Source organism: Camelina sativa, chromosome 1 (assembly GCF_030686135.1).
Source record: "Camelina sativa cultivar CO46 ecotype springtype chromosome 1, ASM3068613v1".
In the NCBI taxonomy this organism is placed as follows: Eukaryota; Viridiplantae; Streptophyta; class Magnoliopsida; order Brassicales; family Brassicaceae; genus Camelina; species Camelina sativa.
Genome location: NC_141880.1, coordinates 11,734,544 through 11,754,099, shown reverse-complemented (window position 1 = coordinate 11,754,099; position 19,556 = coordinate 11,734,544). Strand labels below are relative to the sequence as shown.

General features: G+C 37.6%; 1 long non-coding RNA gene and 1 pseudogene across 1 annotated transcript; both read right to left on the bottom strand.

Moving 5' to 3' along the window:
* Positions 1–4,485: 4,485 nt before the first annotated feature.
* On the bottom strand, positions 4,486–5,568 carry LOC104707294 (putative F-box protein At5g41500 pseudogene; annotated as a pseudogene).
* A 9,785-nt stretch (positions 5,569–15,353) lies between these two features.
* LOC147949801 (uncharacterized) lies at positions 15,354–18,226 on the bottom strand. Its single transcript, XR_015595579.1, has 2 exons — positions 18,118–18,226; positions 15,354–15,706 (listed from the first exon to the last, which is right to left on the bottom strand). It is a non-coding gene; the product is annotated as an uncharacterized LOC147949801 (long non-coding RNA).
* Positions 18,227–19,556: the final 1,330 nt, after the last annotated feature.

Genomic DNA, 19,556 nt, shown 5'->3' with positions numbered 1-19,556 from the left:
CTATGAGTAGTGATGAATAGATACCACAAGTACATATACAACATACAACTGAGTAAAAAAAAATATATATATATTTCAGACAACCATAGTACGATTCAGATTTTTATTTCTGAAAGTTCCTAGCTGAGTACATTGCGCTAGGAAGATGTTGCACACAATTTCTGTGGATGCGACAAATGTCCTCGGATTATGGTATGGATTCTGATACTCTTTTAATTCATTGTGATAATTTGAGTGCAATAAACATTTCAAAGAATCCTGTTCAACATTCACGAACCAAACATATAGATATTAGACACCACTTTATTCGTGAATTAGTTGAGGCGAAACTGATCGAGATTGACCATGTGAGCACTGATTTACAGTTAGCTGATTTGTTTACCAAGCCTCTGGACTTTAACAAATTTGTAAATCTGAGGAAGTCCATTGGTGTTTGTGAGTTCTAACTTGTTTACCTAAGATGTGTTGATCATAGACAGGAACATGTGCTAGGACAGGTCATGGAAATCCTAGAATACATAGAAGATCAGAACTCTGAAAGCAACTGTGGGAAATAGCTGCCTGTCATGCCGGTCTATTCATCCTGTCAAATGTTGTCATGTTTTAAGGAGGTCAAAGAGCTGTGAAGAGACACACAAGTACATCCTCAAGTAGAAATCTCTGTTTGGGGACAAGTATGATATCAGTGATTGGCAATGCTCATGATGTCATTGTGTTCATGTCAGTGAAACAGCTAACACAAGGCTGAGACACATATATAAAATATATATATATATATATATGTGTGTGTGTGTGTGTGCTCTTCAAAGAGAGAATCTCCAGCTGTCTTAACATCTTGGGTTGGATTGCAGACTAAAGGCATGACAGTGTGAAAGACTACTCACTTGCATCAAGTCTCTGATTTTCAAAAATTCAAGAGGTTGTGATAGCTCCTGGTAAATGTTCTGAACAAGTGGTTGACACAGCAAAATATATGGTTAGTACTCTGATCTGTTTTTTTTCTTTTGTTTATCTTTTAAAAAAAAAATTTAATAATAATAATAATAAAAAATCTTGATGTTGCTCACATGTGTTATGTCTCGATCTGGGTGATTTCATGTTCATTGTTCGTGGTTGTGTATCTGATGTTTTTGAGTCATGAACAGATACAGTTTTCCTTACAGGGGTGAAGAATCTGAGTTATTAGGATCATGTGTTTAATGTGATTAATGCACTTCCGATTAAAAAGGGAATAATATTCGATGAACCTTAACAGATTAATTGAGTGATTGCATGACATAGTTAATTGATGGGCCGAGGCTTAACAGCCCAAATAAACTTCAAGAGAGAGTATAAAAGCAGAGGATAGGGTTTTGAATTTCTCTCATCCCTGCAATTTCAGATCTCTGTCGTTTAAGCTTCTGATTTCCTTATTCCTCTGATTTGTGCTTTGTCTCTCTAACTCTCGATCATCATGAAGTCTGTGTTTAGCGGGTTTCACTATGATTCTAGCTAAGATGAGGAGCTTCACACCCCTCCATCAGCCCTACCACCGCCGTCTCCTTATGTTTCGATTGATCCTGCAACGCCGATGGTCATCTACGAACCCCGCGACGAATCAACTACAGCACCTCTGGTGCCCGAAAATCCCTCTCCCAGGCCGCTGTCTGTCAAAGCGGATCACGACACATGCGACTCTTCATCTTCTCTACCAAGAAGGACAAGATCCCGTTTCCCGGTGATTGATCTGACCGGTGATGTTCCTCCGCAACCAAATCAGGGAATTTCATCCCGGCTGCACAAACGACAATCAGCTGCTGATACAGACAGCCGCGATACGAAATGTCCGTCTCTTGGCAGGGACAAGGGTGTGTCCACCTCTCGCAGTGCTCCGTCGAAGGGGTTTGATTCCAAACTATTCATATCCGCTGATGCTGCTAGAAGGTATGGTTTCTTTTCCTTTAGAACCATTGCTGTTGACGTGTGTTACTCTCTAGGAAGAGATGATCTGGCTAGGGAGTTGCTTGATCAAGCTGGGCTGTTGAAAATAGTCACTCAAATCGGCGCTTATGATTCCGATGTAGTCTATGAGTTCTTGGCAAATTTTCCAGCAGTGAAGGTTGAAGAACTCGGTTGATGTGTTGGTCCGAGACTTTGCGTATGAGTTCTCCCCAAGTCGCATTAATGCCCTGTTCGGACTCCAGACAGTTGATGTGCGCGAACAGGGACTGCAAACAGCTGCAATCCTGGAGGAGGATCTAGCTCTCTTTTTATCTGGTGGTAAGGTGAAGACTTGCAAGCAGCTGGTATCCACGGCAATCAAGGACTCGGTAATCAAGGAGTTAAATAAGATGTGCTGCAGCAACTGGTCTCCCACGGTGAATACAGGGTACATCTCTGCAAATAGAGCCATGGTGATCTACATGATCATGCATCGCATTCCGTTTGATTTTGGGAGAATGATCTATGATCAGATCATCCAGTTAGGTTTGCAAGCTCAGTCCGATTTCTGTCTCCCGTTTCCCAGTCTCATTTATCAGCTCCTGGAAGCTCAGCGTCCTGTTTCGAACCTTCAGCCGGAAGACACGAAGAAGTCTAAGGGTAAGAAGACTGCTTCACATCCTACGGAGTCTCATCTTAGAGCTGGAACGTCTACAGAGCGCAAAGCCATCCGGTTGGCCATTCAAATTCTGCAAGACGCCTTGGACGCTGGTAAGTTGTCACATCTCTGAATATACTTTTGTGTGTCTATTGATATTTTTGACTAATCTGTGCCAAACAAGCAGGGGGAGATGAGTCTGATCAGATGCTTGAGGGGGAGTTTGAGCTGTGGGGGAGCTGTTGTTTTTATGTTCTCTGCTCCTTGTTGTTGTTTTCGTTTATTTTTCAGACTTATATTTCTTTTGGTTTTGTGCGTTACTTTTTGTCCGATACTTTTTGGTGGTCGTAATGCGGTCATAATGCTTACCCGTTGTTTGTTTAATCTTCTGATGTTTTTGCGATCTGTGATGCACTGTTAGTACAGCCGTATATGTTTGTTGGTTTGTTGCTTGCTGTTTCTGTTTTGACAGGTTAAATGCATGGATGCTTGTTTGACAAGTTCAGTCAAAAAGGGGGAGATTGAAAGTGCAACAAAGCTCTAAAGGGAACAGGCAGCTGTGAAGTATCTCAGAGGGCTGAAATACTGACGTGGCATGGCGTGTTGACGTGGAGTAATATTGTGGGTACGATGACAAGATGCGTGAGAAGGAAGGAAGTAGAGATCAAGATATACTCGAAGATATTGAGAGTATATTTGATTAGATGAGATAAGGGAAGATATTCTCTTAGGGATAAAGAATATTTCCTTTTAGTTAGGATACACAAGATCTAGGTTAAAGATCGTGTGTGGGGTTATAAAATTACGAGGGCTAGCCGCAAAAAAAGTTAGCACTCGTGGGATAAAAGTTGTGAGTTTTGTAAACCTTCAAGCAAGTACAAAAGCTTTGAAGGTGAGTGTGTGTGGTATTCTCTTTTAGATCTACACAGGGTGGTGTTTGATAGATAGGAGAGTGAGCTTTGTTTTTCAAGTTTTGTAAGAAACGAGGGTTTTTATAAGATTGATTAAAAGTGTTTGCTTGACGCATTCCAAGTGTAGTTTTTGTGTGTTGTGTTATCTCTATACCTTTACAGGACAAACTGAAGAGGAAATACGAAACCGAAATCAGCACTATTAACCAACAACACATTGCAGAGCCACAGAATCCCGTGGAATCATTGCAAGCTTCTTTTAATGGCGATGATCTGGCCAAATATGATGAACCGATGGAGCCATCACCAAGTTCTGGTGATCACCAATGGAGAGAAGAGTTCGAGCCATATTACAAGAAAGACGAAGAGTTGTCAAAGCTCGCGGAACCCTCTTGGTTCTCAGGGTATGACCGATGCAACATATAATTTCGTTTCCACAACAGTTTTTTTTCCGTGTAATGTGTGTATAGAAAAAAGGAAAGACATGTTGGGGTTCTTCTCTGATTCTGTGAGATTTAGATCTAAAACTTGGCACCATTGTCTTACTTGTACCCTTTTCATGTATTTCCTATGTGCTACATCAATTCATACAATTTTTTTGTACTCGTCCATCTCTCATGTAAACGATGTTCCTTGTAAGAGAATTTTATTGATCACATTAGTAGAGATAAAGAATCTGAAAAGGCCTAAGACACAAAGCCAAAAGACCAAGACAAGCTAAGACTACGATCCCTTTATTTCTCCTTCCTCTTCGGTTTCCATTGGTTCTGTTTGCTAGATTCTTCAGATATGTGACTACTAATTGTGCAATCAATCAGCTCTGTAAATCCCAAATTTTATGGTTTTACTTCTGCATCCCTTAAAACAATCGCAGCCAATATATCTATTTTGAATGTACATATGAGAAAATTAATGTTACTGTTTTGTTTACAAAAATCTTATAATAGAGTAATCTTGATCAAAGAGAAGAATGAGTAAATGAAAGCCATACGTAAGGCGTAAATTCAGTTTCAATAATATTGGTCATAATATCTCGTTTTCTCCTTTTGCCTCCTTCCTCCGGCATAAATTATATTGGTCATAAAATCCAAGTGAGACAAGTCTCGACATGTTTTCATCATATCGACGCTTTTCCAAATCGCTTTGTATTTTCCCTTCCCGTTCTGCAGGTTGATTGATTTGCACTGAACTTGGAACATAAGAACACAAATCCAGCCAACCATCTTCGTCACCAAACTCTCGCCCGAAATTCAATACCCTACGGTAATTAGCCTCTCCAATGACAATAACCTTGTGGCGCTTATCTACAAGAGAACCAAAGGCGAGTTTCTTCTCCTCGTCAATGAAGAAGCTTCCACTTATAAATGGAATATTAAATCCAGCAGTTTCGACTCTCAAGAACTTGCTCCACAGCACCTCTTCAGTCTCAATCTTAGTAGAAATCCATAAATCAAGTAGCATTGAATCACGTTGCTGAAGTAAAACCGCAAACTTCTCTTCTCTAACACGAGATAAACTGGTATAGTCATAACGCCCACCAGTAACGGGCAGAGGCAAGAGCGGGCCAAAACTCTCACTCGTAAAATCGAAACAGATTATGCAATCGACCAAGACTTCTTGAAAATTCTCGTCGTTCCTTTTAGCAGTAAAATCATAAATCTCATACCAAAAAAAATGCTTTTCGGGATCAGCTTGGTGGTAACGATTTGTAAACCTGAAGAGCTTGTGCCTACGGCAAGATTGGCTCTTCTTATCGAAATATCCAAGAGCGTAAAAGAATCTGTCCATTTTATATGGGTGATGATAAAATCTAAACTCGATCCACCTTGATTGCCCCAAATACGGATTCCAAACCACACACTTAGGTTCACCTTTCAATATGCATAGCATTAAACCCTCGCAGTGAAAGAAGTCATATATAATTACTTGTTCGTCAAGGCAAGTAACTTTGCCTTTATGCTCTATCTCTATAGATGGATATCTGTTGATGACAATGCTCATCAAGTCAAGAGTAGAAGAACTACTGCTAACGATCATCAGAGAGTCAGCTTCCTTTGCTAAGGCTTTACCGATGTGCATCTTCGTAAAGTTCTGACAGTACTTGGCTAGATTGTTCCACTTTTTGCGGGTTAGTCGAACAGCTCTCATGGATGTCAAAGGAACCCTAATGAAAATTTCCTTTACCAAATCATCATGAAGATTAGAGATCCTCGTCTTTGTCCTCATTGTTTGGGTTTTGCAATCAAAACCTCTCCTCTTACTTTTCCTCTGATTTATATAATGGCGGTTATAGGAAGATACAGAAACCCTAAACAAAGCTTGGCCAATCGTGGGTTTTGGGATCTAGTCGGGCTTTTTATACATTACGATACAAGTCATGGCTTGGAGTTACAGCATATTTACGAATAATACCATTATCATTAAATATACTAAGTTTTGAACCCACGCTAAGCGTGAGTATATTTGATATATTTTGATGAAAACTATATATGATTGATGACAATAATAAAATATTATCTTATAAAAAACTTAAATTAGTATTAAGGACAAAATTAAATTTCAGATACATAATTTTTTTGAAATATAAAAATCAATTGTGTTATAAAATCAAATCTGATAAAAAAAATCATGAATTTAACTCGACATCTAAGCGAGACGAATTAAACGGATGACCTCACATATCCTAAACCATTTCTTTGACCACCAGAAAAACAAAACAATTTTATCATCATGAATATAACTCGTTTTCATATTTAATTGATCGCTACAACCTATGTTTTCGTGTTTTTTATTCAATGTTTTCTTATTCTTCATATTATTTCTTGTCATTTCTATTGTCAGATTTTGTGGTAATCGTCATCATTACTTTTCCCGTCTAGTTATTCGCTATACTCTTTTTCTTCTTCATCCTCTTCAACTTCTTCACATTCTTCCACTAAAAAAACCTTTTTTTAGACTACCACACAACTTATTAATCCATCAAAGGCCAGAACAAAATCATTTCTTTTCTCATAAAAATAAAAAATAAGATAAAAAAAATTAAAAACCAATGAAAGAATATCAACTCATCTATAAAATCATACACAAAAATATGTTTTACAGCTCATAAGAAATAAAAAGCACAAACGTAGATAAATAAGATAATTTATGTTTTACATAAATACTTATAATATTTTAAACTTTTAGAAGGTTTCGAAATACAAATTTTGAACCTATTAAAAAGTTTCAATATTTATAATATTTTAAACTTTTAAAATTTAAAAATTATAATTTTTTTTAGCTTTTTAAAAGCTAAAAACTTTTAAAAGTTTCAATATTTGTAATATTAAAACTTTAAATTTTTTTAAATATTATAATATATTTTTTGAAACTTTTTAAAGTTTCAATTTGATTAAATAAAAAACTGGATCAAACCGAATATAGTTTTAAACTTGGAAGCATGATAAATCAAGCTTTCCTGCTCATTCGTTGTTGGAAGCATATTAATCTTATTTATACTGGTTCTGAATCATTGTTTAAAAATTTTCTAGCCGATGTGGGATATTGTACATAGTTTTTTTTATTTCCATAAATTTAAAATTTTCCTAAATTTAAAATTTTCTAGTTCTTTTTCTAAAAAATTCTGGAAATTTGAAAAATGTTAATGAATTAGATTTATAATTTACGATTTATTAAATTAATGTAAGGTTTTCGATTTTTGTTAACAATTATTCCCTCCTAATCGCGATTTTCCAAAATGGTCGGACCAAATTCTGTACATTCCAAAAATAATTTGTACCAAATCTAGAAAAAGTAGTGAATCCATATAAATATTTATATAAATACTCAGTGAAGTCATCCTCCCATCTACTGGACTATACACACAAGCAACTAAGATTCTATAATCTAGAAAAATAATTTATTTATATATGGATGGCTTTGCTGATGTTTTCTATAATTTATTTATGCAATAAATATTAAATATTAACATTTATTTCAAATTACTATATTTTCTAAACTTAAAGTTTGCTCACGATTTTCTCGATTACTAACAAACATAATCCTAACCATATGCTACATGTATAGATAATTTAACAATAGATCAAAAAAAAAAAAAAAAACAAGCACACTAAGGTTGAATCTTCGTTAACATTTGGTAGCTCCATATTTTGGTTTATTTTTCAATACTTTGTCCCAATCTGCTTTTTTTTTTTTTCCTCATTAGTCAGGAAGCTGCCGGGTGATGAAATTAATGATATATATAATGAATTTCAATAATAATGACTTCTTTTCTTAATTTTTTTCATTCGTTATGGTTATATGTCCCAATTTCTGATACTAATCTCAAGAAAATGATAGCTTTTCCGTATGAGAAAATGGCCAAAATCAACTTCAACTATTTCTATAACCTTTTTTCATACCTATTTATCTAACGCTTTTTCTATAGACTCTGTTATCTCTCCATTTAATCACAACACTCTCCTAATTCTCTTCTTATGCTCAGATGTCTGGTTTGTCAATTGAAGGTCAAGAACGGTATGAAGTCTTTCGACTTCAAGTGAAGTGAAACAACCCTTTTTTATATATTAATTTACTAGTGGTCTCATACCCACTAACAACCTAGCAACAATCAACAATAACGGATAACGAAACAATTCCATCAAACCAATAATGCAATAACCAAGTTCCAACATCCCACAATGCTCTATCAACTCAACACTAGCAACCTAACAATAGCTAGACCACGATCCTTCAAGCCTCTAGAACATCCTCCTCCTCATTACCCTTATTCTACGATCACACTTTGTCTTTACCTGCACCACAAACACATATTGAGATGCATGAGTATTATTATAAATACTCAGTGAGGCCATCCTCCCATCTACTGTGCTATACACACAAACAACTGAAATTCTATTTTTAAGTTGAGCCAATAACACAATCAACACACTAAACAAAGCACACTCATAATCAGTTAAGAGTGGTGTCGACCGACACCAGATTGGTGTTGACCGACACCAGATTGGTGTCGATCGACACTGCCTCTGCAGACGCTAACAGCACGAATCCGAACGTCGATTCTTCGTTCCAAATCACCACGAAACCGTCTCAAACTCTCCCAATCGCCCCAGGAACCTATGGGAAACACTAAAACAACAAACCCAAGCAAGCAAACACCAAAAATAGACAAGGAACAACGAAAGAAAAGAGATCTCAAGCTTAGATCAGCCATGGTCAAGCACTCACCTCTTTTACAGGAAGATTGAATGAGAAACGGTGGAACCAACACCTTAGGAACCTTCTCCTTCGTTCCCAACAACAACTCTCCATTCTACAGCTACAGATCTCTCAAAAAACACCAAGATTAGACCCAAAATCTCACAAAAACACTCTCCAACACTTTCTCTCCTTTTTCTCTCTTTTCTCACTCAACGGCGACAAAACAACACACCCTAAAACCCTTAATTCGTCGCTTCTCCACTTGTATACTTGGTTTAGGGGTTTCTAATTGAACCAAACCAAACCAAACAGCAATTAAAACAAACCAATCGAAGATGGAAATATTGGTGTCGATCGATACACCAAGGGTGTCGATCGACACTCAGACCAAAAATGCCATATCTGGATCGCGGATGTTACAATTCTCCCCCACCAACAAGGATTCATCCTCGAATCTCGCAGCACCGTCCATCTGTCAAGGCCCTCCGTGCCACCATCAACACGGCCCGCACGTCCTCCGACCGGACTGAACACCGTCAGTCAAGGTTTCCCGTGCAACTGTCGCAACAGTCCGCACACCTCAGACTGAACCCGAGGTCTCCCTCTAGCCAATATACTCACATCCAATACATTATTTGCTTGTAACTCAGTGCTTCCCCCGTCCATGGTCGCAACCAACGAATCATGCCGACTCGCTATCAGGCCAACCACCCTAAGCTACGACATCCAGGAAGTCACTTACACACGCTCCCCCCGCTCTCTGATCGCAACCATCAAGACATACTGGCTCACTGCTATGCCACCGCCTACAGTTACGGTATCCAGGGAGTCGCTCACACCCACTCCCCCCGCTCTCAGGTTGCAACCCTCGAGACATACCGGCTCACTGCCAAGCCGTGGCTCACAGCTACGGTATCCAGAGAGTCTCAAAAATCCTGCTCTTGGGTCGTCACCCTAAAGCACGCTCTTCGATCTTCATCCGAAGCAACATACCACTCCCACTCTCTGGCCACAAAGTCCATAGAGCTATCGGTATCACATGAGTTGGGCCCTCATGACCTTGAGCAAACAAGTCTGATGCCATCGAGTATCTCCCGACTATATCTACCTCAACACCTTCCACAAAAAATCCATTTTTAGAAACTTTCTTATTCTGGACACCTCCTTTTTGTGGAAACTTTGTATTTATGGAAACATCCCAAAATAGAAACACGAGCTATTTCTCCTTTTCCCATGACAACAACAGTCAAACATAAAGAAAAAAATACTCATCTTATTAATATCAAAAAAGTCATAATTGTTACAACCGCAATGAAAATACATAAGAAAAAATAAGATACCACCATCCAATCCATCAACCCGCATCCCGAGCACCACCTCATCTTGGTACTTAGTCGCACAACCAACCACCCCTAAGCGACCAGGTATAAAGAGAGATGGGCTGGAATACTCTGTACCCGCTCCAACCACGGACTACAACTTGAACCTCAAGTCGTCCTCTAGCCCGGCTTCAACCTCAACCAGCTCCGCTCTCGTAGCATAGCTCATAACTCTACACCGAATCCTCAGATCATCCCGCAAAGCCAACAAGAACCTCCGCATCTGAGCCGACTCTGGCTCCCAAGCCCGACCTGCATACCCCACAAGCCGACTGAACTCAGCATCGAGCTCCCGCACTATACGGTCCCCCTGAGTCAATCCCAAGAACCATGCTTCCATGCGATCAAGAGCCTCCTGTGGAAAATACTTGGAGTTAAACTCCCTCACAAAATCCACCCAAGTCATATCCCGCTGCACCCTCCGTGCTTTCACCGACCTCCACCACACACGTGCATCACCTGACAAGTAGTGAACTGCCAAATCCACCCTAAACTGGTCGGGACACCGAAGCGACTAGAAAAGATCCTCCATCCGCTCCCTCCACTCCTCTGCTACACTCGGATCTGTACCTCCTGAGAAAGACCCCACTCCCACTCGCTGCAGCTGCACCATCATCTGCACATACTGAGTGTCCACTATCTCGGCCTCTGGCTGCACACCTGCCTGCAAACCCGCCACAGGCTGCACCGCTGCACCGCTGGAACCTGCCCACCTACCACTGGAGGCAGCACTGGAACATGCTCACCAACCACTGGCGGTACTACTGGAACCTGCCCACCACCCACTGGCGACATCACTGCTGGAAGCTGCGCCAAAACCTGAGTTAGCAAGCCCATCAAGACATCCTCCCTTCCTGGAGCACCCTCCGCTGCAACCCCCACACCCGCGGCAACACCGTGACCGAAACCAGGCCCATCCGCCCTGCCGTCACCTAAACCAGCCTGGTCTCCACACACACTAGGATGAACCAGTGACTCTGCTACCTCCTCACTGGCCATGCTCTGGGTCACACTCTCACTGGCCTCGGGAACCTGACCTCGTCCCCGACCACGACCACGACCACGTCCACGACCACAACCACGTCCACGACCACGATCACGACCACGCCTGCGACCAACAACATCCTCACCTCTAACCATCTGTATCACCAAGAACAGAAGGCTAAACAACAAATAATTCTAATAACACATGAACACAACTCACCGTGGAATCACAAAGCAGTTTCGACGCCACACACAATTGACTAAATCACATAATCAACTCTAGCATGAAATCCCAACATCAACAGCCAAAACACAGTGAACCCTAGACCTAGAACCGTAAGGGCTCTAATACCAAAATGAAACAACCCTTTTTTTTTTAATTAATTTACTAGTGGTCTCATACCCACTAACAACCTAGCAACAATCAATAACAGCGGATAACGAAACAATTCCATCAAACCAATAATGCAATAACCAATTTCCAACATCCTACAATGCTCTATCAACTCAACACTAGCAACCTAACAATAGCTAGACCACAATCATTCAAGCCTCTAGAACATCCTCCTCCTCATCGCCCTTACTCCACGATCACACTTTGCCTTTACCTGCACCACAAACACATATTGAGATGCATGAGTATTATTATAAATACTTAGTGAGGCCATCCTCCCATCTACTGGGCTATACACACAAGCAACTGAGATTCTATTGTTAAGTTGAGCCAATAACACAATCAACACACCAAACAAAGCAAACTCATAATCAGTTAAGAGTGGTGTCGACCAACACTAGATTGGTGTCGATCGACGCTAACACAACAAGGTGTCGACCGACACTAGATTGGTGTCGACCGACACCAGATTGGTGTCGATCGACGCTAACACAACATGGTGTCGACCGACACCACATTGGTGTCGGTCGACACTGCCTCTGCAGACGCGAACAGCACGAATCCGAATGTCAATCCTCCGTTCCAAATCACCACGAAACCGTCTCAAACTCTCCCAATCGCCTCAGGAACCTATGGGAAACACTAAAACAACAAACCCAAGAAAGCAAACACCAAAAATAGACAAGGAACAACCAAAGGAAATAGATCTCAGGCTTAGATCAGCCATGGTCAAGCACTCACCTCTTTTACAGGAAGATTGAATGAGAAACGGTGGAACCAACACCTTAGGAGCCTTCTCCTTCGTTCCCAACAACAACTCTCCTTTCTACAGCTACAGATCTCTCCAAAAACACCAAGAACAGACCCAAAATCTCACAGAAACAATCTCCAACACTTTCTCTCCTTTTTCTCTCTTTTCTCACTCAACGACGACAAAACAACACACCCTAAAACCCTTAATTCGTCGCTTCTCCACTTATATACTTGGTTTAGGGGTTTCTAATTGAACCAAACCAAACCAAACAACAGTTAAAACAAACTAATCGAAACTGGAAATATTGGTGTCGATCGATATTTTTAAATCAGATATATTTTTTTATAGTAGTTTTTACCAATTTTATATGATTACATATTTAAAATTATACAAAAAGTTCTCTTTGTTTTCAAATTAATGAACTAGGCACCATGTTAAAATATATATGTAACATCCAGATTTTCTTAATTGGACCAGTTTATTCTTTTACTAAGATCAGTTTATTCTGTTAATTATTACAAATTATTCTTTGAATAAAATTTTAATATAAAAATATTTAAAAATAAAAAAAATATCGTTTATGTTACACACAATAATTATGCAGTGTATAACAACTACAAATAATATTTTTGAGATTATATATACTTTCATTTTGGCAACTAAATTGATCATTACATCATAATTATAATTGTTTACAAAATTCTATAAAATAATTACTTACACCATATCTTCATGTATTTATTTTAAACATTAATGCTGTTTACTTATTATTTTATTCAGTTTCACGATAATTTAAGATTTCATCTTTTTTATAATATTTGATTGTATTAAAACTCAGAATATTACCATTTACTCAGTTTTTTTTCACCTACTATTTTATCCCAATGTATAATTCACCATAAAGAAACAAAAATGTAATATATTTTAACCTGTTACAAATTGTATGTATTTGTAAATATTTCTCCGCGGTGTAGCGCGGAACCGGTCCTAGTTTTATGTTAAAAAAAACATAACACGACAACAATTTTATGATTAAAAAACATAACAGAGTTCATTTTTCCGTCAAAATCAAGACTACGTCGTTTTGAAGACTTTAAAACGTCGTCGTTTTCTACTAAAAATCTATATATATAGAGTGTACTTTCCTCACTCCTCGTGCTGTCATGTCATCACCTCTACCAATTTAATAAGGCCATTATTTCGAAACCCAATTTTAGGAGACAACCCAGTTAGTAATTCCTATTTCTTTCTTTAATATTTATTTTAAAGCCAATTATGAGTCCATCTCTAATCCATGTTTATTATGCTCTTCGGATAAAACCCTTTACCAAGTCGCTCTACTCAGCCGCCATTGATGTGCGATCTTAACCGTCCTCTGATATTTTTTTCCATTTTGTTACCTTAAACGTCTCTCACCTTCTTCATTCTTTCTTTACTCGCTAATCCTTCAAACCATTTCACTATCTCCATCGGATCGTCTTCCTCTAAAACGGTAATTGAATTCTCTCAATGCTCTCTCATTCAATTGAAGGCCACTACTTTTTCTTCAATTGGTGCAAGGTGAATTCCTATATAACGTCTTCTTCTCCAACTTCATGCCTCTCACAATTTCCTAACTCTCTGAATTTTATCTTTACTTACATGGATTCCACTGTTGTTTCATTCGCAAATCTCAAAGCTGGCCGCCTACACCAGAAGATCACTGGGAGATTGATTCGTCACTGGTCTGCCCGCAACGGGAAAATAGGAGGCCAACTAATGGGAGTAGATTTCCTGCTAATTGATCAAAAGGTTGTTTCCATCTTTACTAGATTTTTCAATGACTCGATTATAATGTCTTTAGCTAGTGTGAGGTTTTTTTTAGAGTTGTGTCATCCAAGGATCCATCAATGTCACCCATCTTTCAAAATTTGAGGAGTCGCTCTGTGATGGGGAAATATATATTATGTCGGATTTTGAAGTCACCAGAAGCAACTCCTGTTTTAAACTAACCGATTCCCCTTTCTCAATACGTTTCATAGCAACCACTGCTTTTGATTAGGTCGACGAGTCTTTCGGTATTTTTCCGGACGAGTTTTACAAGTTCCGGACTTATGAGCAGTTGGTTTCTCTTGCCAACACCAATACAGATCTTCCATGTGTGTTGATGTTTTAACTCTTTCAATATTTCCCTTTTCCTATATTGTCTTCATCTCTTAAAAGTAAAACTTTCATAATTAAACGCTCATGAGTTCGTTTTCTTTTGAAAAAGAAATAGCCAACTTCTCCAAAGAAAGGGACACATACGTTTGTTGTACATTAGTTTAAGGGCGTTCGTCTTCTACTTTTCTATATGAATAGTCATTCACGTTGTTGTTATTTTATTCAATTATTAATTTATAGCCTTATGGTTTTCTTTTGTTGCCTATTTTTGTGACGCACATTAGATGTCATTGGCCAAGTTTTTTCCAGCAAACCATATCGGAATGGAATGACACAAACCTTGGAGAGGATGTTAGTCCACCTATGTCTTGAAAGGTCTGTCCCTCACCTACTTCGATCTATTTCGTTTACTTCTATATATCGCTCTTATAGTAACCCTCTTTATTGTTAGCAACACATGTATTCCATGATGAAAGCGGGGAGAAAGTGCGACTAAGTGCTTTTGATGATCATCCGAGCTCACTGGAGGGTGGGGCTAACATATTGTTAGTTACAAATATCAACCCAAAATTATTTGGAGGTGAAACACTGCATTTTCTTTATTCATTCAAAACCTTGCTTTTAAATCAGCTCAAACTACCATCACAACTAACCCATCCTTTTTCGTCAAGGTGAACTCTACCTGAATGCCACGTCTAGGACCAGATTTCATTATGAGGGAGACGTTAACACAACTCAACAGTTTGCTAATAGGTATTGAAAGGGTTTACCCGTATCGTTTATATTTGTCCGGTCATACTATGTTCTTAATGTGCCTTAACCATACTTTCCTACATGACCAACCAGGCTAATGGGAAAACTAAAAGAAGGTGCCATCTCAATTGCACCATTCCATGGAGTCTCGAAGATTGAACATGTATCCATTGATGATTTGAACCAGTTCGTTCTTACCGTGAATGCTCAAGTCAGTTTACCAAAATTAAAACTTTACTTCACAAGACAAAAAAAAACATTAATGTCATGTCAATATCATTTGATTCTATTTTTCTGTCGACCAAACCATACATGGACTAACTACAATACATTGCTGGAAAGATATCAAGAAATCGTTACACAAAGTCAATGTCCAAAATCTAGAGTGCTACTATAATACATTGCCAGAAGTCCAACCAACTATCATCTGCACCCTCAATGATATGGAAAATAGATGTGCACACTGCTACTACTTTAAACAAATGATCAAGTTTGTCTTTTTCTGTTAGCTTCCGGCAAAACAATAAGGCTCACCAATGTTATCCCCCTCTAGAAATTTCCAAACTTCATAATAAAGTCGTTGCTTTCCTGCTTCATAAACATAACCTACGCCTACATAATATTATAAACAAGAGAACAAGATACATTAACTCAAAGAATACCAAGAGTACAAACGATTGGGAGAAAATAATAAATAAGACCACCAGTTACCATGAAAACAAATCACAACATACAAAATCAACATATTTTGAAGCAAGGTCCAACAAACCATCTCTAAAACAGGTCTAAAAGTCTTTCGACCAACGGGATATACACATATGGAAAGAGGTCTTCAGATAAAGCAACACTTATGTCATTAAAAATGTGTTCTTTGTAAAACAAGCCTCCTTAACAACAAATGATAAAAAAACTCAAACGAAAAACTTAGAAACACATACAGAGGATTAGGGAAACACAACTAACAATTAAATTAACATTACTCGACAAAAACTGACGAAACCATCACCAAGCTGGGGAAAAAACTAAGACCTACACATTATTTGAACGAAAAAGATGCTAATATTCGACTTCCAGATTATCTTCACATTAGACCTAAATTGATTGACTAACTAAACCAGGCAACAAAATAATACACCTCACAATATTTTGGGAAAAACCATCATAGAGGCAAACATTTAGTTTAACAACACACAATTCACATCCAATCGAAACCCACACTCTAGGGACCAAACGAAACAAAATTAAAACACAAATCAAAAATACAATGGACAAATTATTTCTGAAAAGAAACCAATAAAAAAAAATAAAAAAGACCAGATTTTAACACCAACTAACACTTAAATGGAACGAAACCAGCAGGGAAGAGCCAATTACCCCGTACGGATGCGAAGCGCAGAGAGATAAATTATGCATCACTAAAAAAGATGATTGAAGAAGGATTAGCAGGATGGAGGAAATACTTTCAAAACTCTTACTGTCCTGTAGATCAGAAAAATGACTTCTCTGCTATTCGTTCACGCGACATCATATTTTGAAAGAAAAGAAAGTCATTCCGACATCATATAGACAAACCAATAACAAACTAACGGTCCAACATAATGCTAAGTCTAAAAGAAAATAAGGCTCAATGTCAGACAGACCAAAAACCAATATAAAATTAATAAATTTTAAATAATTGAGATGCCAGAACATTTATCATCAAAAACAATAAACTCATTACTCCTAACACAAAAGCGTTTTCTAAAAGCTACTACCACATATCAATAAGTTTAAAAAATAATAATAAAAACATTACTTATAACCACATCTAATAAAACCAAAAAACAATGGAACGACAAAATGAGAAATAATATTAATAAACCAGAACTAATGACTAAAGCAAGAAAACAAACAATATCTATACAAAACTTAACTTCTAATTCTATATTTTATGAATATAAAACAAAACATAATGATTTAAATAAATTTTACATTTCTTAAAAAACAACATTCTACAAACTTGAAAAAAAAACACCCAAAAAAAAAAAAGAACAAAGGACAATATACAAACAACATAACCAGACAGAAAGAGGAAAAATAACAAACCAAATAACAAACTAACAAAACAACCAAAATAAAAACAATCTCATCAAACTTCCGCGGGTAGCGCGGATCAAATGCTAGTTATTAATAAAAGTGATCCTATGAGGAATCGAACTCGCAAACACACAAGATCTACTCAACCACTGAACCACACACATTTAGAATATATATTTATACGATTCGAAACAGCAAAGGAATCTGGAAATGACATGTGATCTGGAAGAGCCCAGCAACGGAATCTGAATCCAGTTCCATCATGTGAGCCTCATAATCACGACCAAATTAAGAAATCTGAACTGTGACAATCGAACACTAAACAAAACCTGGATTGCTCTCATCAAAGGGAGGTCGATTTCCCATAAAATATAGGATCTCATGATAACATAACAGCACCAGATCAGTAACGTCCCAAATGGGCGAGAACATCTCCGACATTGTCATTGTTGTGGGTTTTGTTATTTTAATTAATATTGTATATAAATATATACCATCGGATTGATGTAATGTTCAGTTGTATGGTGGTTCAATGGTTGAGTAGTTGCTAAGTGTTTGAAAGGCCAAAAGTTTGAGTCTACCTGGCCTCAATTTCCTCTATTAAAATTTTGGTTATCTCTCTCTCTTAAAGATGAACTATAACATCTAACTGACACCTAATCCACCCATCTAGCTAACCACCCATCGATCTAAACTTATATATATGTACCAAGTTAATTATCAAAACTATGTTAATCACACAATAATGAAAGATTCACAACAGAAACTAACAATGAACTAAGGTCCCAATGTTGTTTAGACCAAAAAGGACTAAGGTCCCAATGTTGTTTCAAAGGTTAATATAAATACAGATTTCTATATTTATGAAATCTATATATTCCAAAAATTATCTAGATTTGATTTAATTCAACCATGAACACTTTTTTAGAGAAGAAGAAAACACTAACCTTGATTCATTGCTTTCACTTGATCTTTGAGGAAAAAGATCACTAATCTCTCTTCTTGGTGTTTGTTTGGTGTGGTAGTGTTTCTCACGTTCTGAGAACACAACCGTTGCAATAATGATTCAACAGCCACATATATATATACATTTATATACAGTCACCTTTGAAGAGTTGTACTTGTTTGTAATATCACCCCTTAATAGTGCATAGACATAACATATACATGTATATATATTACTTATATAATATAATTAATAGAAGGAAAGAGGGTTATCAATACACCCAAATTCTAATACACAAATCGAAGTGATTCATCATGGTGTCGTCTTTAATATTAGAATCCACAATTGTAAATATAAACTTGAACTTTACTATTAAATCGAAAGACACATAGGCCACACAGAATATAAAATATTTTTACATTCTCCCACTTGGCCTTTGTGTCAACTTAATGGTTTAATAACTTTAATGTGCACTTCAATATCAAGTTCCCTTAACCTTTAATGACTTAAATAAAATCAAACTGATCGAATCATGGCGATCACACATCATTGTACGACATGCTCCCTTCTATGTATCACAAATCAGTTCTAATTTTATATTATTCTTTTATATTGAGAAGAACCTTAATTCTCAAATAGTTATGTTATATATAAACCATAAATGTGTACACATACTTTAATGATAACATGTCTAATAAAAACAGAAACATAACTTTCAGTAAATTCATAGTGTCTCATACATAATAAGGATCCTATAATCAAAACAGTATGGTCTTATCTATAACACTCATACGCTCTACATGGCAAATGAACACATTGGGTGGTAATCCCTTAGTTAGCAGATCGGCAACCATCATATTCGTCTTTATATGCTCAAAAGACACTCTACGTTTCCGCAGTTCTTCTTTGATAGATAAGTACTTTATCTCCATGTGTTTAGCACTTTGCGAGTACTTGTCATTCTTTGAAAAGAAGACAGCTGTGGAATTATCACTGTAAATTCTCCGCGGCTTCTCTATGTTATCGACAATCCGAAGTCATGAGATAAAGTTCCGCAGCCACAATGAATGAACAGTGGCCTCAAAGCATGCCACAAATTCGGCCTCCATAGTGGAAGAAGCAATGACAGACTGCTTTCCACTTTTCCACGATATTGCTCCTCCAGCTAACAAGAACAAATATCCAAACGTCGATTTCCTTCTATCAACACATCCAGCATAGTCTGAATTCTGAATATCCAATGACCTCGAGGTCATCAGATCTCTTGTATGTAAGCATGAACTCTTTGGTGCCTTGCAATTACCTGAGAACCTTCTTTGCAGCCTTACAGTGGTCCATTACAGTGAACCATAAGGAATTCTTTTTATTTCGTGACGTTCCAATTCATTTATTGGACATTGCATTTTACAGTACTTGTCTCCTTTATGAATTGGAATTTTA